The sequence below is a fragment of the Chrysochloris asiatica genome, unplaced genomic scaffold (genome assembly GCF_000296735.1).
Source record: "Chrysochloris asiatica unplaced genomic scaffold, ChrAsi1.0 scaffold00098, whole genome shotgun sequence".
Classification (NCBI taxonomy): domain Eukaryota; kingdom Metazoa; phylum Chordata; class Mammalia; order Afrosoricida; family Chrysochloridae; genus Chrysochloris; species Chrysochloris asiatica.
In genome coordinates, this window is record NW_006408616.1 from 301,461 (window position 1) to 316,187 (window position 14,727).

The 14,727-nt window shown below is 37.3% G+C and overlaps 1 pseudogene; it reads left to right on the plus strand.

Moving 5' to 3' along the window:
* Positions 1-210: 210 nt before the first annotated feature.
* On the plus strand, positions 211-1,389 carry LOC102825763 (annotated as a pseudogene).
* The last annotated feature ends 13,338 nt before the right edge of the window (positions 1,390-14,727 follow it).

The window sequence follows — 14,727 nt, forward strand, 5'->3', positions numbered from 1 at the left end:
GGGTAGGGGAGGCTATAAAGGCATGAAGTGGCAGGCTTACAAGTTTTCAAGAGGGAGTTTAGTTTCAGAGTGTGCAGGGGAAGGTAGAATCCCCACTGAACAGTTTTCATCTTGTCTAGATGGATCTGGTTAAAGGAGATGGGGATAAGATTCTTATGATTCAGAGCAGTGTCAGTGTGCCTGATGCAGGCACCAGCTTCTGGCTGGGTGATGCTGACCCCAGTGTTCCATCACAGCCAGGACCCCAACTTCCTCACCATTGCCATCTATGTACCCTAATCACATGAGTCTCTGAGTTTGATGTCTATTTCGAAGGAGTTGACTTCAAGTTCTATGCCAAGCCATATTTTCTGAGATTAACTCTTCCTGGAAGAATTGTCAAAAATGGAAGTGAGCATAGATCCTATGATGCAGATAAAGGAATTTTTACCATTTGATTGCCCAAAGAAACTCCTGGTAACATTTTGAGGGGCTGAACATGCTGACTGCTCTCCTTGCACCCAGAAAATCCAAAAATAAGAAGCCACTTGTGGAAGAAATAGGTGCTTCTGAGGTTTCTGAGGAAGGTGTAGAAGATGATGATGAAGATTTGATTGGGAAATTGAACAGTCCCCTATGAGAAGTTTTCAGAAGGTGCTGTGAATCTGCAATGCCACTATGGATTTGGCAGCTTACAATCAGGCATGTTTCAGCGGTTACATGAACTGAGTGAAGTTATTGATGTTGAGGTTCCAGATTCTATTCCTGCTGCTGAACAAAGAGAGAGATGCCTGGCTGCTGAGCTGGCCAAATTTGATCCTGATCACTACTACCTAGCTGACCTTCCTGAAGATGAGGGCAATTGAACAGGTTTTGAAGTATGAACCTTGGTGGATTGATACATATTCAAAAATGATGCATTCTTTGGGAAAGAGCCAGGAGCAAGAAAACCATGCTGTACTAGTGTCATTTTCTGATGATGAGAAATACTAGCTGTGAAAATTTGTCAATAAATTGTATCTGCTGGATAAGCAAGCCCATCGTCAAGTATAATACAGTTTGATTGACATCCTTCTGGCCTATTGCTATGAAACTCAAGTCACTGAAGGAGAGAGAAATGTTGAATCTGTATGGAATATCAGAAAACTGAGTCCAACATTGTACTGGTTAGAGATGTATACTAATGTTCAGGAAATCCTGGTGTCCTTTGGAAGAAGAGTTTTGTGCTACCCACTGTATTGCCATTTCAAGCTTGCTTTGAAATCATACAGAGCTATTTAAAAGATACTTCAATCAGGTAGAAGTGCAGTTTTAAAGTGTCTCCTGGATAGTCACAAGAGTTTTCAGGAAAACAACCCAGGTTACATTCTAAATGATCTCTATATCTTAGACTATTGCATATGGATTTAGAAAGTCAAGTAAGTTTTGAGTTGCTGATGAAATTTTAGATGTCACATATCTGGGTAGACGAACACCTATCTGCACAGGAGGAAGACAATTAAGGAACCTAGTGAACAGAATTTACTGAGCAAAAAACTCCCATAGTTAGCTATCAGACACTAAGAAGTAGCCGGATCAGCATGAGTAGTGTGGTATAATGGCTATGGGAGACAGTTGCAGAAGAACAATTAATTTTAATAGAACAAGAAAAAGTTGGTATAGCTTGACAAACTTGGTATTAAAACAATTCTGTGTGTCTTCTGCTAGTGCATTGACAATCCAATATAGAATCTCAAGACTAGGTACCTATACTTATTTTATGCATAGTGTAGGTTGTGAGTGTTTGTATGTGTGTGAATATCATAGCACACAAACCCAATCAAAATGAGAACTGTGTATCTGTTGACTATTTATGGGCTTAGAGTCCATTATTCAAAGCATAGAAAGCTGAATCTTCAGCACATGATAGAGTCATTCTTGGTAACATGGACTCATGTATCAAGAGACTCTGATATGCTCATAAATGGGCTCCTTGCATTTGCTAAGTTAAAATTTGAAAATCATTTATTTTCTCAGCCAAGGAAACAGATTAACTATTCAATTTTTTTTTTTAATGCAGTGAATTTTTATTTTGTGAAGGCATTCTGTTGATCTGTCTCTTCTTAGACATGGCCAAATGATCCCTTTCAGTAGCAAGAGACTCTTAATTGATAACATAAAATCACAACTCTCTAGTGGAATGAGCTATGGTGCTAAAATGGAAAATGATGGGACAGTTTTAACAGTGATTTTAAAGAAAAAATAATCATGATATTCTTAGTGTTACCCTGATGCTTTGGTGTGGCTTTTAATACCTGTTTTGACTGAACCATGTTAGAGAATTTATTTTTTATTTCTGTTCATGGAGAATCAATTATATTTCAGAGCAAAAAAAAAAAAAAAAAGAAAACTTTAAGGATAAGCCTATTGTATGGCCTACTCCCAGGGACCAGTGAAGATAATGCATAATAATATATTCAGCAGGTGTTGTCAGCATTTGTGTTGGAAATCTAGACTCAGCCAGATGGAAAATTACATCTTTAACCCCTGAGGTCAAAATGGGAGGTCCTCACTTCATTTGATCCTCCTGCTACTCGAGTTTTCCTCCTATGAGTCAATAGTGAGTAATTGTTATCATGACTAATTGCAATTGTCACAACTTTAAAGGTAGAATTTTTATAAAGGAGAGAGTAATTAATCTTACATTCTATGAGCAAAGGACACGAGGACCATCAAGAGAGAAGAGCATGAGCAGAATGTGGGGCCCTATCCAGAGAATCAATGAAACCAGATATGGAGGCAGAGATGATGACATGAAGAGACAGATTGTGCCCTTTGGTTGTTTGAATGATTATACATTCCTGAGTGTTTTTGTGAACATCAAAAAACAAACAACAACAACAAAAAAAAAACCAGTGGTAATAGAAGCAAATACTGTTGAATGATGATGAATGAAGGGGATTATAATCATTGCAATGAAAGGAAATACGACAGGATGAGTGTAAAACCAGTGTTCTCCCATGCAAATTATCACTCAATTCACAATAAAAGCTTAAAAAAAAAAAAAAAAAAAAAGATTAAACTGAAAGCATGGAACTCGATTCTGACTCATATAAACTTCACAGAACAGAGTAGAGCTGCCCTCATGGTGTTTCCAAGGCTGTAAATCTTTACAAGATGCAGACTGCCACTTCTTTTTCCCACAGAGAAGCTGGTAGTTTCAGACCACAAACTTTTCAGTTTATGACTGAGTGCTTAACCAATGTGCTACTAGGACTCCTCCTTGTGAAGATTTTAGCCTAGAAAATTCTATGGGTCAGCTCTACTCTGTCCTATGCTGCTGTTGTTAAGTGTCATCGAGTTGGTTCCAACTCATAGCAGCTCTGTGTAGGGTTTCCAAGGAGTAGATGGTGCATTTGAACTGCCAACCTTGTGGTGTTCAAACCAAACTTGCAGTCCAGTGCATTATCCTGCAGTGTCATACCAGGACTCCTATTGTTGTTGTTAGGTGCCATCGAGTCAGAACCGAGTCATAGTGACCTCATGCACAGCAGAATGAAACAATATCCGATCCTGGGCCAACCTCACTACCGCTGCCACACTTGAGTCCATCAATGCTGCCACCTGGCCAATCCATCTCGTTGGAAGTTTTCCTCTTTTTCTCCATCTTACCAAGCATGATAACCTTCTCCAGCAACTGTTCCCTCCTGACAATATGTCCAATGTATGAAAGACGAAGTTTGGCCATCATGGCTTCTAAGGAGCAATCTGGCTGCACTTCTTCAAAAACAGATCTATTGATTCTTTTGGCAGTCCATGGCACTTTTAGTATTCTCCTCCAACACCGCAACTCAAAGGCATCAATTCTTCTAGTCTTCCTTATTCACTGTACAGCTTTCACATCCATATGAGGTTATTGAAAATACCTTGGCTTGGATCAGGCGCACCTTAGTCCTCAAGCTGACATCTTTGCTCTTCAACACTTTAAAAAGTTCCTGTGCAGCAGATTTGTTTAATGCAATACGTTGTCTGATCTTTTGACTGCTGCTTCCACGAATGTTGATAGTTGATCCAAGAAGAATGAAGTTCTTGACAACTTCAATCTTTTCTCTGTTGATAAGAATGTTGTTTATTGGTCCAGTGGTGAGAATTTTTGTTTTCTTGACATTGAGATATAATCCATACTGAAGGCTGTGCTCTTTGATCTTCATCAGTAAATGTTTTAAGTACTCTTCACTTTCAGCAAGCTGTTGAGTTGCTTCTGACCCATAGTGACCTTGTATAGGGTTTCTGAGGAGTAGCTAGTGAGCTTGAACCACCGACCTTGCAGTTCAAATGGCTTTGCAGTCTGGCGCATTAGCCCACAGCACCACACCAGGATTCCTCCTACCCGTGGTAACCACCTTAATATGTTTCTTTTAACATGAAAACCTTTTCTTGAGTTTTTACAATACTGGTATCATACAATATTTGTCTTTTTGTGTTTGACTAATTTAAGTCAGCATAATGTCCTCCACAAGGTCAGCAGTTTGAAACTACCAGCTGCTCCACAGGAGAAAGATGAAGCTTTCTGCTCACGTAAAGATTTACAGCCTCGGAAACCCTGTACAGGGTCGCTATGGGTCAGAATCAACTCAACACCACTTACAACAACAATGTCCTCCTGCAAGTACATCTGTGTTATGAGCTGTTTTGCAGATTTATTATCATTCTTCATGATTGCATAGTATTCCATTATGTGTATGTACCAAAGTTTGCTAATCCATTCTTCCATTGATGGACATTTAAGATTTTTCCAACATCCTGCTATTGGGAATAGCATTGCAATGAACATGGGTGTGCACATATCTACTTATGTCCTAAGTCATATTTTTTGTGAATATATGCCAATAAGAGGGGTTTCTGAGTCATATGGTATTGCTATTTCCAATGTTTTTAGGAAGCACTATACTATTTTCCGTGCTATGAGTTGGAACTGACTCCATGGCACAGAACCACCACCATACCATTTTCCACGGTCGTTAAACTGTTAGACAGTCTCACTAGCAATGTAAGTGGGTCCTAGTCCTTCCACATCCTTTCCAGTATTTGCTGTTGTCTGCTTTTATAAACTTTGTTATTAATGCTGGCGTGAGATGATATCTCATTGTTTTTTTGATTTGCATCTCTCTAATGGCTAATGTAGTAACGTCTCTCATACTTCAGACATATTGTCAGAAGGGATCAGTCCCTGGAGAATGACAGCATGTTAAGTAAAGTGGAGGCTCACCAAAAAAGAGGAAGATCCCCAATGAGATAGACTGGCACAGCTAGCAGCAGTAATGGGCTCAAGCTTAACAACAATTGTGAGGGAGGCGCAGGACTAAGCAGTGTTTCATTCTGTTTGCATTATTAGATTGCTGTAAGTCAGAATCAACTTCATGGCACCTAACAACAACAACAATGGGTAAGGAATGTGAAAATGTCTTCATATGTTCATTGGCTGCCCGGATCTCTTCCTTGGTGAAGTGTCTGTTCATGTCCTGTGCCTACTTTTTAATTAGGTTATTTGTCTTTTTCTTGTAGAAGTATTGTAGTTTTTAGTTCTTTGATATGTCATTGCAAAAATATTTTTCCCAATCTGTGGGCTTTTATTGTACTCTTTTGGTGAGATCTTTGATGTGCATAAGTGTCTAATTTTTGCTAGATCCAATTCATATGTTTTAAATTATGTCTGACTGTGTAATTATGCCATGTATCAGAGCCCTCAAGTTTGTGCCTATTGTTTCATTGAGGATCTTTGTAGATAAACTTTTCAGTTAACTCTTTCAACGACACTGAGCTTGTTTTTGTATATGGTGTGACACATGGATCTTGTTTCATTTTTCTATATATAGATGTCCAGTTTTGCCAAAACCATTTGTTGAAGAGACTATCTCATCCCTCATTTAATCTGTTTTGACCCTTTGTCAAAGATCAACTAACTGTATCTGGAAAGATTTACTTCTGGGTTCTCAATTCTATCCCACTGATCTATATATCTATCATTGTACCAGTATAAAGCTGTTTTGACTCCTGTAACATATTTTGAGATCAAAGTGAGAGGCCTGCACTTTGTTCTTCTTCTTAAGTAATACTTTGTTTATCTGAGGTCTCTTTCCTTTCCATATAAATTTAGTGATCAGTATTTCCATCTCTTTAAAGAATGATATAGAATCTGGATTGGGATTGCAGTAATCTACAGATTACTTTGGGTAATGTTGACATCATCACAATGACAAATTTTCCTATCCATGTGGATGGTATAGTCTATTTTTGTAAATGTCTTTTGGTTTCTTTGAGAAATGCTTTGTAGTTTTCTTTTTATAACTCTTTTGTTTCTAAGGTTAGATTTATTCCTAAATATTTCATCTTTTGAGTGGCAATTGTAAGTGGTATTGTTTTCTTGCTTTTCTTTTCAGAACTGCCTTTATTAATATAAAGGGATATGATGGATTTTTATATGCTGATCTTGTACCCTGCCCCTTTGCTGAATCCTTCAATGAGTTCCAATAATTTTCTTGCTGAATTTTTTTGATCTTCTATATACAGGATCATATCATCTACAAATACAAAGTGTTTTACTTCATCTTTGTCAATTTTGTTGTAGTTGTTGCTGTTAAGTGTCATCAGGTAGGTTCTGACTCATAACAACTCTGAATAAGGCTTCCAAGAAGCAGCTGGTGGGTTTGAACCACCAACCTCAAAGTTAGCATTCCAATGTTTATCCTACAGTGTCATACCAGTACTAATTTGGATGCATTTAATTTCCCTTTCTTGCCTAATAACTCTGGGTAAGACTTCAACACAAGATTGAATAGTAGTAGTGATAAAGGGCATCCTTGTCTAGTTTCTGTTCACAAAAGGAATGTTTTCACATTGAAAATAATGCTGACTATTGGATTTGTGTGTTGTTTCTGTTAAGTACCATCAAGTGGGTTCCAACTCATAATGTATTTTTTTTTTTTTTTGATACTTTGTAGAATTCTATTGGCTAGGATTTTGTTGAGAATTTTTGCATCAATGTTCATGGGGGATTGCAGTTATTGTTGTTCAGTGTCATCCAGTTGATTCTGACTCATAGCGACCCTCTGGTGGGTTTCTAAGGAGCTACTGGTGAGTTTAAACCACCTTGACATTTGAATCTTGTGGTTCAAACCTACCATGAAGTCCAGTGCATTATCCTGCAGCACTTATTGGTCCATAATTTTCTTTTAGTGATGTATTTGCCTGGTTTTTGTTTCAGGATTATGCTTGATTCATAAAAGGTATTTGGGAGTTTTCCATTCTTTTCTAGGTTCTGGAATAGTTGGAATAGAATTGGTTTCAGCTCTTCTCTGAATGTTTGGTAGAATTCACTAGTAAAGCCATCTGGGCCCGGATTTTTTTATTGGGATTTTTTTAATGACCTGATAAATTTCAATTTTTGTTCTACATTTGTTCAAATTTTCTACATCATTCTGTGTTAATTTAGGTAGGTTGTGGGGGGTTTTTTTGTTGTTTTTTTTAAAGAATTTGTCCATTTCTTCTAGATTTTCTAATTTGTTGAATACTATGAAAAACTGAAGTACAGTTTTTCATAGTATTCTGTCATTACCATTTTTGTTTCCATTGGTTCTTTATGACTTCAGACATATCGCTTCTTGTGCCTGTTATTTGCAACTTCTCCTTTTCATTTATTAGATTTGCCAGTGATTTGTCAATTTTTTTCATTATTTATGCTCACCTGGTGTGATGCTATAGGATCAGCACTGAACTGCAAACCACAAAATCTGCAGTTCAAACCAACAAGCAACAAGAAACCCTATAAAAGGTCACTATGAGTCAGAACCAATTTGATGGCACTTCACAACAACAACAACAACAATAATCTTCATTATTTCTTTTTTCTGGTATTTGTAAGTATACTTTGCTGCTCTTTTTCTATTTACTGGAGATGTTACATTAATTTGTTGATTTTGGTTCTTTCATCTTTTTTGAAAGTGTACATCTATTGCTGTAAATTTTGCTCTAAGATTATTTGCTGTGCCACAAAGGTTTTGGTATGTGTGTTTCCTTTTTGTTTGATTCAAGGAATTTTGTATTTTATTTTTTGTTCTATTACTCGGTATCTTTTTAGTAGGATGTTATTGAATTTCTATGCATTTGATTTTTTTCTCTTTATCTTCCCATTTTTTATTTCTAATTTTATAGCATTGTGAACTAAAAATATGCGTTGTAGTATTCTGATGTCTTTAAGTTTATTGAGGTTTGCTTTGTGGTGTAAACATATGGTCCATTCTGGAGAATGATACATGTGCACTGGAAAAGAATGTGTATTGTGCTGTTGTTGGGTTGAGTGCTCTGTATAAATCTATTCGATCAAGTTAGTTGGTTGGGTTATTATTCTGTCTTTGTTGTTCTGTTTCTTTCTAGTTCCGTCTTTCATCAAAATGGATGTATTAAAATCTCTTACTATTATTGAAAGTGCCATGGGATGACAAAAGAACAAACAGATCTGTGTTGCAAGAAGTGCAACCACAGTACTCCTTAGAGGCCAGGATGGCCAAACTTGGTCTCTCATACTTTGGACATATTATCAGGAGAAGGATAACATGTTTAGTAAGGTGGAGGGTCAGAGAAAAAGAAGAAGACTCCTAGGAGATGGATTGGCAAAGTGGCAGCATCAACGGGCTCAAGAGTGGCAACAATTGTGAGGTTGGCCTAGGACCAGGCAGTGTTTCATTCTGTTGTACATCAGGTCGCTATGAGTCGGTACCGACTCGACAGCACTTAACAACAACTATTATTGTAGAGTTGTCTATTTCTTTCTTCGATTCAATTAGAGCTTGGTTTATATATTTTGATGCTCTTTCATTGGAAGCATAGATATTTATCATGGTTATGCCCTCCTGTTCTATTGATACTTTAATCAAGAGATAATATCCTTCTTTATCTCTTATGCTGGTTTTTTGCCTTAAAGTCTATTTTATCATAATGTAATATTGCTATTACTGCTTTTTTTAAATTACTGTTATCATATTTTTCTCATCCTTTGACTTTTAGTTTATTTTTGTCTTTGTGTGGAAAACTTTCTCTTTTACACAGGATATTGGAAGGTCCTGTTTTCTTATCCTTTCTATTACCTTCTGTCTCTTGACTGGAGCACTGAGTGTGATTATAGATAGATATGAATTAACTGCTGTCTTTTTGCAGTGTTTTGGAGGGAGTGATGCTGGTTTCTTTGTTTCATATAATTTTTCTGCACTGAGTTCATTTGGTTTATGTGTTTTCTTGTCAATTTCTTAATTGCTGTTGTTTTAACATTTACTAAATCTTTATGGTTTTTCTTTTTCTTGATTTGATGTGAAGTGTGGGTTAATGCGCCAGACTGCCAAGTGGTTTGAACTGCAAGGTTGGCGGTTCAAGCTCACCCAGCTGCTCCTTGGAAACACTATACAGGGTCACAATGGGTCCGAAACGACTCAACGGCACTTAACAACAACAACTCTGTAATTTATTAATTTATTTCACAGTTTGAAACAGTTTGCTTTATCTTAAAATCTACTTGACTTCCTTGCCATTTGGACATTTTATAATGACACTTTTCCCTCTTTTTGTTTTGTAGTTATCTTCATTATAATTTGATATCTCTGGTTTCCTATTTTCAGTCTTGTAGGTTTGTTTTACTTTAAGTACCTCTACATCGGAGTCCAAGGAGCTCTGGTAGCGTAGTGGTTATGAATCGGGCTGCAAACCTTAAGATCTTTAGTTCAAAACTACCAGCTGCTCCGTGGGAGAAATATGAGGCGTTCTGCTCCCGTAAAGATTTACAGCCTCGGAAACCCTGTACAAGGCCGACTCGACGGCACTTAACAACAACATTGGAGTCCTGGTGTGGCGCTGTGGGTTAATGCACCAGACTGCAAAGCCGTTTGAACTGCAAGGTCGGCGGTTGAAGCTCACCAGCTGCTGCTCCTCGGTCACTATGGGTCGCATTGACTTGATGGCACTTAACAACAACAAACATCTAGATTGAATTCTGGGTGGTGTTGCCATGTATGTCAGTCTCAGGTTGATGTCTGCTTTTTTTATTTTTTTAGTCCAAGAGACTCTCTTTAATATTTTTTGTAAAGTTGGTCTGATAATTACAAATTCCTTTAGTTTCTGTTTATCAGAGGATGTTTTAATTTCATCATCACATTTGAGGCACAGTTTTTTGTTACATATAACCGACTCGATGGCACTTAATAACAACGACAATTCTTGATTGGCAAATTTTTAATATGGCCATGCTGAGTCTGGTTGATCAATACTGGTCAGCAGACTGTCGCCTTTTTCTGCAGTGTCTGTTCAGTTTTCTTTCCCAGTGAGCATTCAATCTGATAAAAACCATGTGATTTTCAGATTCAAAATTGCCAATACCAGTCCATTTCAGCTCACGAATGCCTAAGATATCAATGTTTATGTGTTCCATTTCATTTTTGACAATTTCCAATTTTCCTGGCTTCATACTTCATACATTCCATGTTTCAATTATTAACAGATGTTTACAGCTGTTTTTCTTCATTTTGAGTTGTGCCCCATCAGCACATGAAGGTCCTGTGGGCTCGACTCCCACACTGTCAGATATAGTACTGAAAAATGAGCCCCTCAGGTTGAAAGGCTCTCCAATGTGACTGGGGATGAGCTGCCTCTGTCTCATAGTTAATTGTATTGGGTTTCTGATAAGCAGTAGGTGGGTATTAACTACTGAACTTGTGATTTGCAATCCAGTGCTTATCCTACAGTTTAACACCAGTAGTCCTGCCTACTAAATAAAATACATACAACAGGAATTGCAGTGCAAAGCTATTGTCATGCCAGTGGATTAGAAAACTGTTGGGCTGAAAGGTAAGACTGTAAGTTTTAGAGCTAGACTGTCTAGATTCGCGTCCTGATGCACAACCCTCCAGTTACGTGATCTTGAGAAATTATCTAACCTGTTTCCTTACCAGTAAAATTGACTCAATAAGAGTATGTACCTCACAGGTTTATTGTGAGAATCAAATGAGTTAATAAGTGTAAAGATTTTAGCATGTGCCTGGCATGTAGAAAGTGAGTAGTTGGTTAGTTAGTTGATGGGTAAGTGCCGTCAAGTCACTTCTAAATCATATTAACCTTGTATAGGGTTTCTGAGGAGTGGTTGGTGGATTTGATCCACCAACCTTGTGCTTAGCAGTCTGGTGCTTATCCTACAGCTCCATGCCAGGATTCTAAAAGTGACCAATAAATGTTAGTAACTGCTATAAAGGGAAAGAAATACCACATTTGACTTAGGGAATTAAAGAATATTTGAAGATTTAGGCAGAATTCCAGTAAAATTTGACAGTTTGGAAGTAGAAGAGAGAGGGTATTCCAGACAGGAGAGTGAAAGAAACAGGCAGGACTCTTTTAAGAAGCACTGAACTGTCCACTGTGGGCATCCCAGAGACAGGGGTAAAGCCAGAAACCTTGATACAGGCAATAAAAACACTGAATATGAAATTCTTTCCCTCTTCTTCCTCCTCTCTAACATGATATTCTCTCTATGTGTAAATGTGTGTAAAATATGTAGGGATGGATTAGATGATTACATTAAATTCTAGATGAGACTACAATCATTAAGAAATTATCTAGAAATCATACACATAGATATTCATAGGCATATAACATTATCTGCCTGATGTCTAAAGCCATTTTCTTGCCTGCATTGCCTTTCAGTCTCTTCCCTACTATAACTTCCCAAAACACACTCACACACATGCATGAGCACACACATACCTGATATCTCCATCTACTTATAGGAAGGAACATATATATTCTAATATGAATATCTAGAGGTAATGATCCTAATTCTGTCTGAACTAAACCAAAGGAGTGACTGGTCTTAGGTGAAATAGAAGAAATATGGGGCATGTAACCTGCTGTTAGAAGGATTTCTTTCTTTGTCAGTTTATTTAAACCACAAAGAATTTCTTCATACAGACCAGTTGTGACTAATTGAGTATGAAAAAGAAAGTGGAACTTGTAAAAGTCACATAGAGTCAGGCTTGTAAAAGTCAGGCACAAAAATCACTGCTTAACTACAGAGAAATCTGAATACAAATAAAATTTAAAAAACAAAAACATTTAGCTCTGAAATACTCAAACTTGCTCTGCATTCTTTAAGCGAGTTGATAATTGCCCATTTTTCTTGTAACTTAGATTTGCATAGAATTGCCTTCAAGTAACCCAAGTCATCAAAGTATTATCTCCAGTTAAAGCATGCTAAGCAACTATTTTAATGATATCATCATTCAAAGTACATATTCATGTGTTAAAATATGAATGGAAACTCATTTTAGTTCATCTAATCATCTGAGTTGCTTGTAAATGATTTATGCTACATGAAGAGCTTACATTAATGCAATTTAAAGGGGAGGGGAAGTGATGTAGATTGACTGGTAGTTCAAGACTTCATTTTTCTTGAGTTTTTCACAAACGGTCATTAGCTATGATTCATCAATCACTGGTTTATGTAACTAGATAACACTTTACTTTGATTATTTACCAGGCCATAATTCTGAGTTTGTGGAAAAGTGCCTATCTTCAATTTCATCACATAATGGCAAAAAGGTTCTTGATTATAAAAAAAAAGAATAGCTAATAACTATAATTTAATGATGTAACTGTTTTTGAATATCATTCGCCCTGCTGGTGCATAGAGAATTAATTAAACATCAGTTGGTGACCTATTAACTCTTTCCTTTCAACTGATCCAAAGTAAGTAGTTACTTACCCATGTAGCACTGGACTGCAACCACAAACTCGGTGGTTTGAGTCTACCAACCGCTCTGTGGGAGACAGATGAGGTTTCTGCTTCCACAAAGGTTTACAACCTTGGAATCCCTATATAGGTCACCATGAGTCTGAACCAACTTGACAACACTTAAAAACAACCGAGTGCCTAATCTTTTATCAGCCAGTATTCACATTTCCTTATGCATAACAAGACACTTAATGTGGCAATACATACAGTTAATAATTCATAAATGCACTAAATGCCTCTAATCTAAATGCATATAAACTGTGAGAATTCCAAATATGACACACATTGCCAACATGTGTAGTGTACATCTGTCATTTCTAGAGAGTCTAATTGTTCTTGTCATCTATTTTTCATTCTTAAATCTAGACTCAAGAGAGAATATGACTTTAAAAACTTGTTCTTAGTGGCTGTTGAGTCAGCTCCTATTCATGATGACTGGATATTCAACAAAAATGAAGCATTGACATGTACAGCACCATCTTCATGAACATTAGCATCTTCTAGTCAGCTAAACTGGTAGTGCAGTGGTTACGAATCGGGCTGTGAATCTCAGGGTCAGCAGTTCAAAACTACCAGCTGTTCCGCAGGATAAAGATGAGACTTTCTGCTCCCATAAAGATTTACAGCCTCGGAAACTCTGCACAGGGTCGCTATGTGTCAGAACCGACTCCACGGCACATAACAACAACATAATTTATTATCCATTCAATCCAACCAGTTATTATTAAAGTTAATAATTTACTTTCTGTAGGTTTCTTCCTTTTTCTCTACCTTCTTCTGCTTATGCTCTTTGGAAACTTCCTTTTCTTCCCACCAAATAAATATTGGCATTATTCAAGACTCTGTTCTTCCCTTCTCCTTCTACACCTTATGTTTATGTTTTTACTATACTTATTGCCACAACAATTGTTGTTGTTGTTTTTAAGTGCCATCCAGTTGTTCCAACCATAGCAATCCTGTATACGGTCTTCAAGAAGTGGCTGATGAGTTTGAACTGCTGACCTTGTGCTTCAAAGTGACCTTTCAGTCCAGTGCATCATCCTATAGCACCACACTGTATCTAACAACAAATAAACTTTGCCATATTTGCAATCTATAAAGACCCAAGCTTCAGACTTTTAGGGAAATTACCATCTAGATATCTCAAGTTGGATATTTTACAAACAGTTCAAATTCATCCGAACAAAACTGTTCAAACCAGATACTGAAGAGTCAGTCTAGATTCCATTCTCCTTGTTTCCCACATGTGATGATTTACTAAGTTTTGTTGATTCTATTTCATAAATGTCCACTGAATCTAGTTACTGAACCCTACTCTGCAGTGGACATATATTGTTTTGACTTCCCAGAACCCGGAAATTTCCAATTCCTCCCATAATGAATATTCCTTTTTCCTAGGGATTGCTATTCTCCTTACTTTAACAATTTCATTTGAATAAAAGCTACAATATTTTTACAGGTCATTTCTCCCTTGGCTATTGGTTGTCACAAAGATTAGCATCTCAGCCAAAACTGACCAGTCATTGGACTACCATAACTCTGGACATAATTAATCTTTGTATAAGTAACCAAACTACTGCCACCGACTATATTCCAACTCATAGCAATCCTGTAGGATAGAGTAGAACCGTCCTTTAGGGTTTCCAAGCCTGTGTATCTTTTTTGGAGTAGATAACTTCATACTTGTCCTTGTGGGTTTGAAGTGCCAACCTTGGGGTTAGCAGTACAACATTTAACCCACTGCACCATGGTTGTTGTTGTTAAGTGCCGTTGAGTCGGTTCCGACCCATAGTGACCCTGAACAGGGTTTCCGAGGCTGTAAATCTTTACGGGAGCAGAACACCTCATCTTTCTCCTGCGGAGCAAGTGGTAGTTTCGAACTGTTGACCTTATGGTTTGTGGCCCGATTCATAACCACTACACTACCAGAATACTGCACCATA